This window comes from Accipiter gentilis, chromosome 18 (assembly GCF_929443795.1).
Source record: "Accipiter gentilis chromosome 18, bAccGen1.1, whole genome shotgun sequence".
Taxonomy (NCBI): Eukaryota; Metazoa; Chordata; class Aves; order Accipitriformes; family Accipitridae; genus Astur; species Astur gentilis.
The window spans coordinates 29,395,812-29,409,364 of NC_064897.1; the positions used below are offsets into that span (position 1 = coordinate 29,395,812).

At 49.7% G+C, this 13,553-nt stretch overlaps 2 protein-coding genes across 5 annotated transcripts in view; one reads left to right on the forward strand and one right to left on the reverse strand.

Moving 5' to 3' along the window:
- Nucleotides 1–12,767, reverse strand: part of TCF20 (transcription factor 20) — a 132,519-nt gene extending 119,752 nt beyond the window's left edge. For all 4 annotated transcript variants that reach the window (XM_049822062.1, XM_049822066.1, XM_049822065.1 and 1 more), the window contains exon 1: nt 12,504–12,767. The gene's annotated coding sequence lies outside the window, so the exon portion shown is untranslated. The remainder of the gene's footprint in view (nt 1–12,503) is intronic.
- The window catches only part of PHETA2 (PH domain containing endocytic trafficking adaptor 2), a 255,679-nt gene that overhangs the window by 164,776 nt on the left and 77,350 nt on the right, over nt 1–13,553 (forward strand). The gene's annotated exons all lie outside the window — the stretch shown is intronic.

The following is a 13,553-nucleotide window of genomic DNA, read 5'->3' on the forward strand; positions in this document are numbered from 1 at the left end:
AGCTCAATGCAGTCTCCCAACACAACCTGGAACGTTAGTCCCATACCAAAGGAAATGAAATAGGAATAGGAAAGGAGTGGGAATAGATAAACCAGGGTAAATAGGGATAGCATGAAGAGCCCATTGGCATGCAACCAAAAGCCTGCATAGGCCCTTGCTACAGCAGAAAACAGGAGATCAGGCACATACGAGGAGATGGCAGGAGAGCAGATGTGAGAAGGTGAAGGTTCAAGTGGTCCCTGAGCTCAGGGGGTAAGAAATGGCAGCAGGCAGAGTAAAGAAGTGAGACCCAGCATGCATAACAAGCTCAACCTTCAGAAGCAGCAACACACCAGGCAACCCGCTAGCTTGGTGTCTGCTGTGATAGGCATTTTCATTATTGACGGTCATGGTACGAGAAATGTAGTATGAACCTTCCACACTAAACAAGGCTTCCCAGTCCACCCATAAATTTATTTTGCTGTCACCCAAACCCAGATCCACCAGTATCAATCACTTCTGCTCTGAAACAAGCCTCCACTTAGTCTTGCACCAAACAGTTGCCGCTGTTTCATTTCAGCACTGATAAGCACCATAAGCCCTCGGGACCCACCAATGCAAGAGGCAGCACAATCCCAAGGGGAATTTACCCATTCCACCAGCTGCCAGAACATGAACATCGTCAGTGTGACCCTTCCAGCTGGCCAGCTGATGCGTCAGACCGGCCCACATCCCCATCAACCGACCTGGAGCCAGGTACCTTCCCACTAGAAGTGTAAACCTGGCTGAATGGTCAGCAGGACAGCAGGGAAACACTCCTGGTCTAGCTGGCCAGCTGCCTGTTTGGGAACACGAGCTGCGCAATGGTCTCCAAGCACATCAGTCAGTCACCTGGTTGTTTCTTACATCTGTTCTGTGTTCCAAAGTCTTGGGAGTATTAACAGCAGAGAAAACCTGGATGAGGAAAAGTAGGGAAGGCAAGAACAAGCTGACATACTGCAAAGGAAAGGAAGCAGCAGGCTCAAGGTGGAATCTTACAGTACAAAAGGTGGTTGCTACAGTGTGGAGCAGGAGCTCGGGGAAACAGGAGGGGGCTGTTAGCAGCAAGAAGGCAGGCGAAGGCATACCACCGCAGGGAATGGGAAGAGCCTGTAGCCTAGGGCTGATAAACCAGATATTGCTGCCAGAGTCTTACACCAGCCCCTAAAGCCTCTACCATTGACTGAGGGGCTCAGCAACAAGAAGGGCCTGCCACAAGCATGCCCACCTGGCAGCTTCAGGTAGTCATTTATGGTATCTCAGGTCCACACCATGAAGTACCCTGAAGATAAGGACACAGACCTTGAATTCAACATGACACAGTCACACGGACCTCGCACAATGAGAAGAAGATATGTTCCCAGCCCTGACATGGACTGCACAGCTGCAGCTCACACCTCCCTTCGGCTCCTCAGAGCAAGCGGTTGCATATCCAGCCAGACTGCCTTTGTAACCAATCCCCCCTGGCTCATCAGGAGGGCCTGAACCCTGGACCATCAGCAGTGAAAGCACAAACCTCCACCTCATGCTCTAAATAATTAAACTCTGTGGGAGCAGCAGCAGACTCATAAAACTCTTACACAGACCAAGCCAGTCATTAATGGGGGTCAAAGATGAACGCTCTGGTTTTTTTAAGTGTGCTTTGATGCATGGAGAGAGAGGCGAGAGAAGATCTTCATTACCCTCTCTGGTACCTGATGAATTTTTGCTTTCCTGGCTATCAACACCTCCTACTTCCACCCCAACCCCATACCACTGGCAATCATCTGGACAGCTAGAGACAATTAGAAGGTGTGTTTGGATGACATCTGTGCTAGCCAGCCACCTGCAGGTACGGAAGCAAGAGGCCTCACTGAGCAAAGCCAGGCTCTACCAGAGGCTCAGCCGGTGCTTATTACAAGGTTTGGGTTTCACACGGATGCCACCAGGTGGAATCCCAGGGCCAGCATGATGCTGAAAGTCATGCACACCACAACCTCACTCACTGTCTCCCCTACAGCAAGGCACAGAGCAGAGCACAAGCCAGTAAAATCTGTCGGGATTATCAGCTTGGGCTCAGAGCCAGAGCTGGGAGCTGCCACAAGGGCAGGGAGGCTGCCTGCAGCCCTGCAGGTTGGCGGGAAGGAAGTGGAAGTCCCCTGACAAGCAAGAAGAGGCAGCAGGCAGGAAAGGCAAGACACAGCTGATAAAAGGTCACAGAAACACTAGTCTGACCCACCCCTTCTGGCCTTAAAATACACATACACACGTGCGCGCGTGCGCACCTGAGCTTCTTACTACTATGCTTTGTTCAGACATTTTAAGGAGAGCTTTGCTCTTCCCGCTCTCTTTGCATTCCCCCAATCCACACCACTTTTGGAAATGTTTCTTTAAGCTTTCCAATGAAAGCCTCGAGTGGAGAGAAGGGCAAGCAGGTTGTTTTGGGGAAGGGGCCACCTCATCAACACAGAAAACTCCCCCAGCAGCACACAGGGATGTTGGATGCTCTATCAGCAGTGCCAGTTCCAGCCTGCAATGGCTGAGCCTCTGCCAGCCTGTCTTCTCTGCTGCATTTGTTCTGTGTAGAGGAGAGGCCACAGACTGGAAATGGCTCCAGGATTTCTGCTACTGTGCTGAGAAAGTGGCTGGTGTAGCAAAGACAGCTTTTATTTATTATTTATAAGCAGTACTGATAGATGCCCCTTTTTTCAGGTCACTAGGAACCTTCTCCCAACAAACCCCAATACTTGCACTTTCAGAGTAAAGTTAAGAGTTTTACACACAACATCAGCACTCATCTTTCCCAGTATGGCAAAAACAGCAGCCGTAACTTCCATTATTCTTGGAAATAAGGGGGAAAATAGCTAGGACTCTCGAGCCTTGGCACCTCTTCCCTCCCACCGTTTGGCTACCAGAGCTACGGTTACTATTCAGGGCAGAAGTGCTCAACAGGGCACACATTCCAGTGGGCTGAGCCATCCCATGTGGCCAGGCTCAAAATGGCAGACAGCGATGAATAGGATAATTAGAAAGTACAACAGAAACCGCAACATAAAAACAAGCGGCTTCTATTACAAGAAACAGTTCTACAGCATGGTTAGATCCATCACCCCGTATGCTGGGTCGTGGTGGTGCCTCAGGAGCCTGCTGCTATTATCTGTTTGCAATCACATTTCAGCCCATCTTTCTGCTTAATGCACGAAAAGCAGAGCTAATCAGATTCACTCTCTCTTTCTGCTTAATGTCTCCAGTTCCCAAGCATGCTCTGTACTGCTTCAACTGATGTTCAACTAACACTAGCCAGGAGCACACAGTGGGGAGGAAAAAAAAAAAATTGAACTACCTATTAATTTTAGTTCTTCTTTCCACCTATTATGTCTAAAATTCTTTCTACATTTGAGCTTTGCAAACAGAAGTCAGGAAATTCCCGTTTCCCTCTCTACACCACACCCAGCTCACGTATGAGTTCCCTTCTCCAAACCGCTCCTCCAGTGGTATCTGGGCAATTAATTATAGCACAGACCTATCAGGCTTGCCTCTCACTCTCTGAACAGCTTTTTAAAATATTTCCTGGCTAGGAACCTCCACAGAAGGATGTCTTCTGCTGGCACTGTAATAGCCCCTCTTTGTTAATCTATTTGAAGTGACCATCACATGCTCTCCTCCCCCCTCCCTCCCAGCACTATTTAATTATTGCAGTCCTACATGGGAACTCTAATGTGCCCTCGGCATTTCCAGCCTCAGGACAAACAGGGCCCAGGAACGGCTGCTTCTTTCACTGCATTCCTTTGCACTCCATGAGGCAGCTGGAGCATTGCTAGAATCAGCTATAATACCTGGATCTTCACTAGAGCAACCAATACAACAGCAGAGAAGGCCCCAGACTGGGCAGATTGCATGCAAATTCAGCGAAGAGATCCAGGAAAGGCTGGCTTACAGGAACACCCATCATCATGAGCCAGGTTAAGCAGCACAGGAAGAGAGTCACCCATTACAAGCACAATTGAAGATTTGCCAGAAGAACAACAAAAAAAAAAGTCAGCAAGTATTTACAGGAGATGAGAAAGACATGTAGGTGGAAGACAAAAGTGCTAGGATACATACCTCTACCCAGGACTGAAAAAAAAAGGGAAACTGCAGAGATGAAACCCCACACAGCCCCTGCATCTGTACACATCCCCCAGCTAATACCCACTACATCAATCAAACAATGGCAGCTCCAGAGAAGACCCCGATTATCCAGCTCCTTCAGTAACATCTTCCCCAGAGGCTGCACACATGTCCAAAGGGATGGAAGAAAAACATACTTCTCAATGAGATTACTTACAGCATTTTCTACATTGCCCTCTCTCTTACAAATGTATCTTAAAAAAAAATAATACTGCAGCTGGCTTATAAGTGTGTCAGATTTTTAAAAAAACATATCCTTGAAAACAAAGACACTTTGTGCTCAACATATCCAGTGGCACCATTATTTAATATCAATACACCGGTTCTTTCCTTTATTCACTCCATCCATGGAACACAAATCCACTGTAACAGCCACCCAGTGTATAATCTTACCATGCAAAGCAACACAATCCTACAATAATCTTTCTCTTGCCATAATGTCTTCCTATACCAACGAGAGGAATTTAGGCTTAAATGCTTAAAAAAACCCCAACCAACTGCAGTACAGCATGAAACAAATCTCTAACAACTCTCAAGTTGGAGCAAATTCCCTCATCCCTCCCTACTACTTTTCTTATTTGAAAATGGCTGCACAAACATTTCTAATTTGTGCAGCACACCAATTGCAACCTGCCCCTCCTGCCAGGTACAGCCCTTAGTCGGTCCACACATGCATAGGCTCACTGCATCCTGCTGCCTCTGGCACACTACTCTTCACTGACATCATCTTCACCTTCATGCTGTATAAAATTCACCAGACAGACATAGTATCTGCTCCGTTAACCATAAAGCAATCACTGTAGGCCAACAGACGCCTCCATCTAGTCTCCCAAATGCACACTCTGACCTGCACCATGCCCCTGTTAAGTAGACAATTGGGCATGCATCTCATTAGGTGACACATCCCCCCTTTCCTGCAGTCAGCAAGGGCTAATGCAGATGCACCAATCCATCAACGGCAAAGCTGAGGCAGAAACGCTCTTCACTCTGGTCAGCAGAAGCAAAGTTCGTCTTTGCGAGTTCCCACAGAGTCTGAGCTTCAGCACATGCCTGGCTTCATTGGATCTCTGGAGCAAGACAGCACTATTCTGCAATACCACAGCAGTGTCCCACAAAGCCTTCCCAATTTCTGCTGGTGCCTGAAAATTAGTTAGGCAGGAGTACCTGGAACAACTGCAAGTCACAGTTCAGAGATGGAGAGACTTCCTCCTAGTGCTGTGGTAGTCAGCTTCAGGCCTGGCTCACCACGTGCAGAAAATTCTCCAGACGTTTCCCTGCTCTTGCCATTTATCTGAGGCCGCAGGGACCACCTGGTCCCACCAAGTCTGAGGCCTCAGTCCAAAAGGCCACCATCACCATGTTTGGGGAAGCTCTTTCACAAACCCAGCATACAGCTATCGCCTCAGGCAGTCTCCTTTAGCCCTCTCTTAGGGGAGGGTTATGGCTACTTTTTTTTTTTTTGAGCCCTTTAAAAATAATATATGATCATAATAATAATAATTCTTAGGCTCATACCAATGGGCTGTTAGCAGTGGGCTCTCAGGAACTACGGTACATCTCTTACTGCAGCGGCAGTGAAACTCAACCTTTTCCCTCTTTTTCCCCGTTTTGAAAATACTGCTTGGGAATGGAGTCAGCATCTGGAGGCACACAAGTATATCCAGGAGAAGGAATGAGAGGAGCAGAGGGGAAGGGAAGGACCTGAAAACGAAGGCTGAGGGTGAGGTTTCACATTACAGCTGAACCAGGCTAATAGTTCACTGCTGCCAAAAAAGGGGGGCCCCATTTCCACCTTTCTTTCATTCCCTACCTTTCACTGCTGGCAAAACAAATCTCGCCCCTCCTGTGCAGCAACTCTGATGCTAGCCTGAACCTGGTGAGCAGGTTCAGCACTCTGTCCCAGGAGAAAACTATTCATTTTTTTATATTTTGGGGGAAGTCAGCTTTCCGAAAGCTGAACAAGCTGGATCCATTTAGCACCAGAGTGGGCACAAGGCAAGGAATACAGCCACAGAGCCAAGAGCAATGCATGACCACCCCTCTTAGAAGGAGCAAGTGGTTAGATTGGTTCAGCCACAGCAAGAAAATCCATCCTTACCCACGTTAAACTGCAGTTTCACCCAACAAGTATACCGGTCAGCACAAAACAAGGGGCCTAGCTGAAAAGCCTGCAACAGAGGTGTTTGCTAATAATCTTAAAACAGGGAGTTTTACCTATTATTAGGCTCTACCTACCAATAGCATTTCTGAACTGGATGATGAAGGCAACCATGTACATAAAGAACAACATTAAAATTGAGCAGACCCAAACCAGACAGAAATATGAGAGGTACTGCAGGATTTCCAATAATAATTGTGCCTATTTCTAAACTGGACTCTGTTACTATCAAACAAGATGGCTGCCTTCATCACTATGCTCAGAAATCTCTGTTTTCATTACAAACTTAACAATTAGTTCCAGGGTGCTCTTGATAAAGCATTTTTCTTTCCCCATCAGCTTCTACATCATCAGATGAACAAAAATAATGCAGTTCTTTTTGATTAAAAAAAAAAAACAAGCCCATATTACTCCACTGTCTTTATTCCTCTCCACCTCCTCTGCTCAATTACTAAAAGCAATTTACAGACAATAAATGTAACTTCACAGCTGCCTGTATGAAGTATTCCCTTCATTTTATAGATGAGGTTACAGGCTATACAGAAATTAATATCAGTAAGGTCTACTTCAAAGCTGGATAAGCAAGAGGAACAGATGAACTCTTAAAGAATACAGATCATGCCTGTACTCTAGTAAAACTAGTAATAAAGAATTAAGGATGTTACTAGTTGGATATAAATTCCTTGAATTTATCTGCTTAAATACAGTAGCAAACAAAAGCTTGCTTTGAGGTTCTGCTTGGTTTTATTCTGTTTTTATTAGGAACAACATCATGAGATTTCAGATTTACCGCTCAGCAGCCCATAGACCAAACATGCTCACTTTACTAGTAAACACACGCTTAACTGCTAACCTCAGGGACTCAAAGAGGATCTTCCCAGTTGGTGCATGATCACCAGGAATCTGCAGCTAGAAACTCTGTACATAACTTTAATTGATGAAGATAAGCAAGCCAGGAGAGAGTCCAACATTTTCTGCCATAGCCTTGCAGGCTCTGGCAGGGCTAGGAGGAGCAAGAACCTACGTCTGTTAAAATCGCCAGCAGTGACTTTGAAAAAGCACCAGGAGTAGCAACACTAAAGGAAAAAAAAAAAAAAAAAAAGTGCCATTTTGTGCAGGCACTCTTCTGATGATAACCACTCCTTAAGACTTAATAAAAATGCACGGCCAACTTTTCTTCTTTCACACATTAGCAGAGCTCAGAAGTGGCACCTGAGTCTAGTTATACAACTCAGCAGGCCCAGCTTCTCCTCGGAATAAAACACCACTGGCACACAGGTACTCCAAAGGCTGAGTCATCTGAAAAGTCCCTTCAAGGGAAAATAATCCTATTAAGAATTGGGTTGTTGGTGTTAAAGACAAAAAGGAGCATTAATTTTGGCAGTCCTTAATTACACTTGTTCCACTCTGTTCATTTACTACTAAACCTAACACCTGTAGGTTAGTAAATTCACCACACTCCTCTATCCATCCCCAAGGTCCTTTCCCAACACTGTCCCCTCTTTAGTCAACAACTGCCTGTCATTGCCCGTACATTTCCTTATCCCTGACTAACACAAACTAGTATTTGTACAACCACAGCACTTGGAAAACTAATGTAGAATTAAGGCCTTCATTTCTAGCCTGCATAGAAATATCAGGCATGCTTAAACCAACAGGGCGTTGTGGGTTTCTATGCTGTGACCAGCTTGAAACCAAAAGCCGTATCATGCACGCATCAAAAAACAGATAGGCTTCAAGATGGACCAAAAAAACAAACACAACGCAAGGGATTTGGATTTGTAAAATCTCTCACATGGGGAGAGCTGATGAACATAGTTAACATTTCTAGCAGAACTGCCATTTTCTGCATTTTCAATGCAGCAAGTACAGATGTTTGTGCCCACTGATACTTGTGCCCTTTTCACCCGCACCTGCAATGGCATCACAACCTCGCACTAGCCCCAAAAATGGCTCAGCAGATGTAGCTGCTGCAGAAAGCACCTGCCTGAGCAAGCTGGAGTCCATGCACAGAGCATGCAACCCACGCCCTCCTTTCCAGGCAAGGTCTGGGGTGTTCATGCCAACCCATCAAGCCCCAAAACCTCCCAACAGCTGCACAACAGCAGGAGAAGAGAGGCGACCTAATGGGCTTGAATAGGTAGTCCTGCAATTTAAACTAGCAGCCCGATGTTACTAGCAGCGCTACAGGAGACCAGAACTCGACTCCTACCACGACTCCAGTCCAGAGGCCCCCATCCGCTCCAACCTGAGGACAAGCCACAGCACTCCCCCCTCTCCTAAACTCTTCCAAAAGGGATGGACTGGGAAAGAAACCAGTGGCTCAGGCAGAGAATTTTATTTTTGAGATTGGTAGATCTGTTGTGGAGACTGATCCACTGATATTTTTCTAATATAAGGAGCATATAAGATGCCTAGAATTTGATAGCTGCTTTTTAATTAAATTGAAACAAGTAAATCACAGCCTGTTGCCATGGAGAATGAACAGACACAGCCTCTTGACTCCAGGGCAGGATCAAGCAGGAGAGGCAGACAAGGCTGTGAAATTAAAAACACCTATTTTAAAGCAAATGGTCTTGATAATTAGCAAAAAACGTGGCACAGGGAAATAATATAACCATATGGCAGGAAGTGGTTTTCAAGGTGAACTACAAAGCTGTTTTAAATAAATGAATAAACTGCTTGAGCTGCTGGGTCACTCGCAGAATCATATATGCAGGCTTAAATGTGATTTAAAATACACCCAAAAAAATCGCAATTAGCTCTTCTTTCAGTTTCCTGTCTATAGCCTGCATCTGTGTCTGTTCTTACTTTTAAGGACTTGTTTCAAGTGATTAATGTTTGCAGCTATTTGCAGTTACCAAAGAGCCGTCAAACTCGCATATTTTCAAATGTGAAAAGCCTTGCGGTTTACCCTGAAGCGAGAACCAAGTTTATGGGATATAAAACCTTTTATCTCTTACTCAGCATCATTTCACAATCCTGGCCAGGTCATCAGACACTAATAATCATTCCTGAATCTGTGCATCCCTGTTATGACTTCCATGACAAAGTGACTTTGGAGGGAATTTGCCCTCTGCACACCACGTATCTGATCCTGTGCTACTTCTCTCCAGAAGCACAGCTCAGAGAGAGTCAAAAGGTACCACTGGTCTGCCAGCAGGAGGCAACACGGTCTTGGGCACAAACTTGGCTGATGGACAAGAGCCTTGCATACCCCCTTCCCAGTTTGTCCAGAGTACAGGGCATCAAAATATTCCACCCCTTCCTGCTTCCAACCTCACCTGCTTACCCCTGTCGGCAAAGGCTGCCCAGAAAGATGGGGATGGATAGTTTATGTCGTTCCTATACGATCTCTGCAGAGAGGGTATTGTACAGCAGTTGTCATGACCCTTTCAAGACACTTCTGCTCTACCCAGATCTAAAAGGGCCGCAGTGAGGAAACTCTCTCATCACCTTTTCAAGCCCAGCCAGGGCAAATCTGAGCAAGACTCTCTTACAATTTCCAGTGAGCATGTGGCCAAAGTGCACCGAATTCATAATAGCCTAAAAATACTTGAAATAACTTTTACCTGATGACTCAGTTTCAAAAATGTGCTGTACATTTTTTTTAAGGGAAGGGACAGATGAACTAACTTTCACTCCAAACCTCCCATCCACTCTAGGGGAAAAGCCAACCTTTTCTCCTATTTTGTGAGGACACAAGTTGTCAGCCATAGTCATTAGTCTTCCATGGCAGCTAATGACCCACATGAAACAAACTGTCAGGGTCCAGGCCCTTGTGACAGAGCTGGTTACAATAAAAACCAGTCGCATTCTCAGCCCTAATCAGCCAAAGTTGAGCTGGCTATTCACAAGTTCCTTTCTGTTCCCCACCATGACGAAGAAACACCCGCAAAGGGAGGGGAGTCAGGACACGAATCTTGTGAAAATAAGAAGTTGGGGAAAAACGAGCAATTAAAATCAGTATTGCCTGCTTTGACAGTTTTGCCTGGGTTTGGAGCATTTGCTGCTTTAACTGAAGTCACACTACATAAGATTTGTGGGTTTCATTAAAAATAAACTCCAGGTTCAAGTTTGCACAAAGATACGCATAAACTTGCAAATCTGGTTCACCCTGAAAGATGCCAACAAGGACCCCCAACACCACTCCTTAAAAACACTGAGGTGGGGGCAGCACAACTGGACTAACTCATAGTCTTTGAACAGCTGAGGCTGACAGCAGTATCTGCCCAAACTCATGCTCATGCACCCCCTTTCTTTCCAAAGCCTGCAGCGAAAGGAGCTGTGCAACGTCTCGGGACACATTAGCTGCACTGGAAGGTGCTACACACCCTTGGCTTCCCCTCTCCCCACTGACTTCCCTGGCATGCAATTGGTTTCCTACTGCTTGAACCACAGACCTGCCCTGCCACCTGAACACAAATGGCTTCACCAGGGCTGTTTCTGCCCTCACAGGCACCAGCGGGCAGCAGGTGGCTTGTTTCTCCTCACCTCGTAACTTTACTTATGTTTAGTTTTGACTCAGAGAAGAGATTTAACACAATTATCAACGCCAGCCTAGCACCACCCTCTGAAAGGGAACTGTGGTTTCTTCTCTGTCCCCACAAGCCAAGATAACCGCGCAGGGGAAGACTCCTTCCCAGGGGCACTCCCAGTTGGACAGAGCCAGGGTTAACGGGTGCCTGTGTTAAGACTCAAGTCAGGCGGCCGCCTGGCTTATGAAGGAAGATGCTAGCCGTGCCTAGGAGCAGGTTATTTTCAGATCACAGCAGAGGGGGTTGCAGGCCAAAAATAAAATTAAAAAAAAAACAAGAAAAAAAACCCAAAAACCGCTTACACATAGAACTGTTCCCTTCAGCAGCGTTGCACCACGCCGTACACATAACGAGGGGAGAGCACTCGCGGGGCCGAGACCCCTGCCCAGGCTGTCCACAGCCCCCTGTTCCCATTGCTCGTGCTCTCCCCTTGCCTGCTCTTCCCTACCTTTCCCCATGCCACCCCAGCTCCCTGCAAGCCCCTCCTGCACCCCCAGCTCACCTCCCCAGGACACCCTTCTCCTACCCACAAACTTCTCCTGACCTCTACACCCCCAGCAACCCTCCCAGCACCACACTCTCAGCACCTGCATGCAGCAAAGATAAGGGAGAGCAATTCCCAAACAAGAAGAGGCTTCAGATGCCAGCCTCGCTAGGGTATTTTTCACCCGGCAGCAGGTCTCGCCATGCCACTGCCTAGGCTCTCACCAGTAGTTTCCAGCTATAAACCTCAGTGCCTGCGAGGCTGCTCGCTCGAGGAGCATGTGGCACATGTGTGCACCCCCGCGCTGTCAACAACTTCCAGTCATGGTGCTGGTGGGCAAGTCCCAGGTGGGCAAGGAGCTGCCTACCACTACCAGCAGTAATCTGGCTTGGGAAAAGCACCTCGTAAGCGAGATGGTGCCTTAGCAAAAATAAAGATCACCTTAATATTATTCTTAACAGCCAGAAAGGTCACGATGTGTTGGTCCATAAGTGACGGGGGGGGGAGGGGGGGGGGCAAGATGGGCGAAGGGAGGGGAAGGAGGGGGGGAAAGCAATGCACAAAACCGCAGGCGTTAACTGCGTGTTGGCCATAAAAAGAAAATAACATGAAGGAACTGGAGATGAACGACGGTTGCACACGGACAGCCGGACAGATACCCACGCGAGGGGATGAGCGGCAGCCTGCGGGAAGCATCAGCGCCTCCCCCCGTCTCGGCAGCCCCAGAGACTGCCCCGCTGCCCCCGCCACCGGCAGGCCCGGCAGCCGGACTCCCCGCGCACCGGCGCGGACGCGCCTGTCCTTCACAGCCGGGAAGAGCGGCGGATCCCCGGGGGGCGCGGGGAGAGCTCGGGTTACGGCCCGCTTAAAAACAAATAAAACCGCCAGTAAACGCCGCACACGCCGGGGGGGGGGGGGGGGGGGGCGGGGAACAGGACGCAAACCCCAAGAGATTAAAAAACTCACCTCAGAACAAACGGGGGGGGGCGGGGGGAGGCGCCCCCGCTCCCCCACGCCGCCGCGGCGGGTCGTCCCCGTCAGGGTGAGACCCCCGCCCCGCCCCCAGCCCCACCTGCCCCCCGCCCGTGCCGCGAGGGGGGCGCCCTCGTGCGCAAGGTGAGGCGGGCGGGCAACCGCCGTAACGGCCGCCGCTCACCTGTGGGGGCCGGCCGTCAGGGTCCCATGGCAGCGCCGTCCCGTCCCGTCCCGTCCCGTCCGCGGCGGGCAGAGGGGCTCCCGATTCTTCGTTGCGCCGAGGGGAGCGGGTACGGATCCTGTCAGCTCATGTGACGCGGCGGGATCGGTCTCCGGGGTTCTTTCTTGCTGTTTTTTCCCCCCGTCTCCCCTGCCCGCCCTCCGCCGGCGCTCAGGGCAGGCCCCGCAGCCGGGCGCGGGTCTCAGGCCCGACTGGCTGCTGGCAGAGCGGCGGCGGAGGAGGAGGAGGAGCCGCCGGCGGGGCGGGCTCCCTCGGCAGGGCCGGGCGCGGAGGAGGGCTCTGGCATCTCACAGCGCTGCCTGGAGGGGGAGGCGGCAGGGGAGGGTGCTGCCCCGGGCCGCTGCGCCCCGTCGTGTGTCGTCGCGTGTCGTCCCCCCCCGGCTCCCGCTCTCGCCCCCGTTTCCTGAGCGGAGGCGGCGCCGCGGGCCCGCCCTCCCCCGAGGCCTTGCTGGGATCGGCCTCTGCCCCGGCCCGGCTGGCCCGGCTCCGGGGCGGGAAGGCCCCGCTGCGGCGGGGGAGGGAGCCGCGGTGGGCCCCGGGGCGGCGGCGGCTTTCCCGGAGGAGCGGCCGCCTCACGGCTGAGGAGGGTGTTGCGGGGCAGCAGGGGCGTGAGGTGGGCAGGGGCTTCGCCGGCCTCCTCCAGCGTGGGGGAGCGACGGGTGCAACGGGCCCCGGACGGTGCGTTTGTTCCCCTCCTGAGGCTGCTGTTGCGGCGCTTCGGGCCCTGATGCATAGGCCTGGGCCTGCCGCAGCAGTCTGGGAAGTAAATAAAAACGTAATTATGCGCATTCTAGTTGGGGCTCGCAATAAAAGAGAGGAAACCCCCTCATTTTCTCTAGAAGAGATCAGAGAAATGGCAGTACTGAGTCAGATTGGCATCTTGCTTCCAAGAGTGCTGAACAGACAAGCCCTAAGACAAGACTGGTGGCCCCAAAAAGCAGTCCACGACGCTGCCTCATGACCTAGTGATCCTGTGGTCAGGCACTTTCC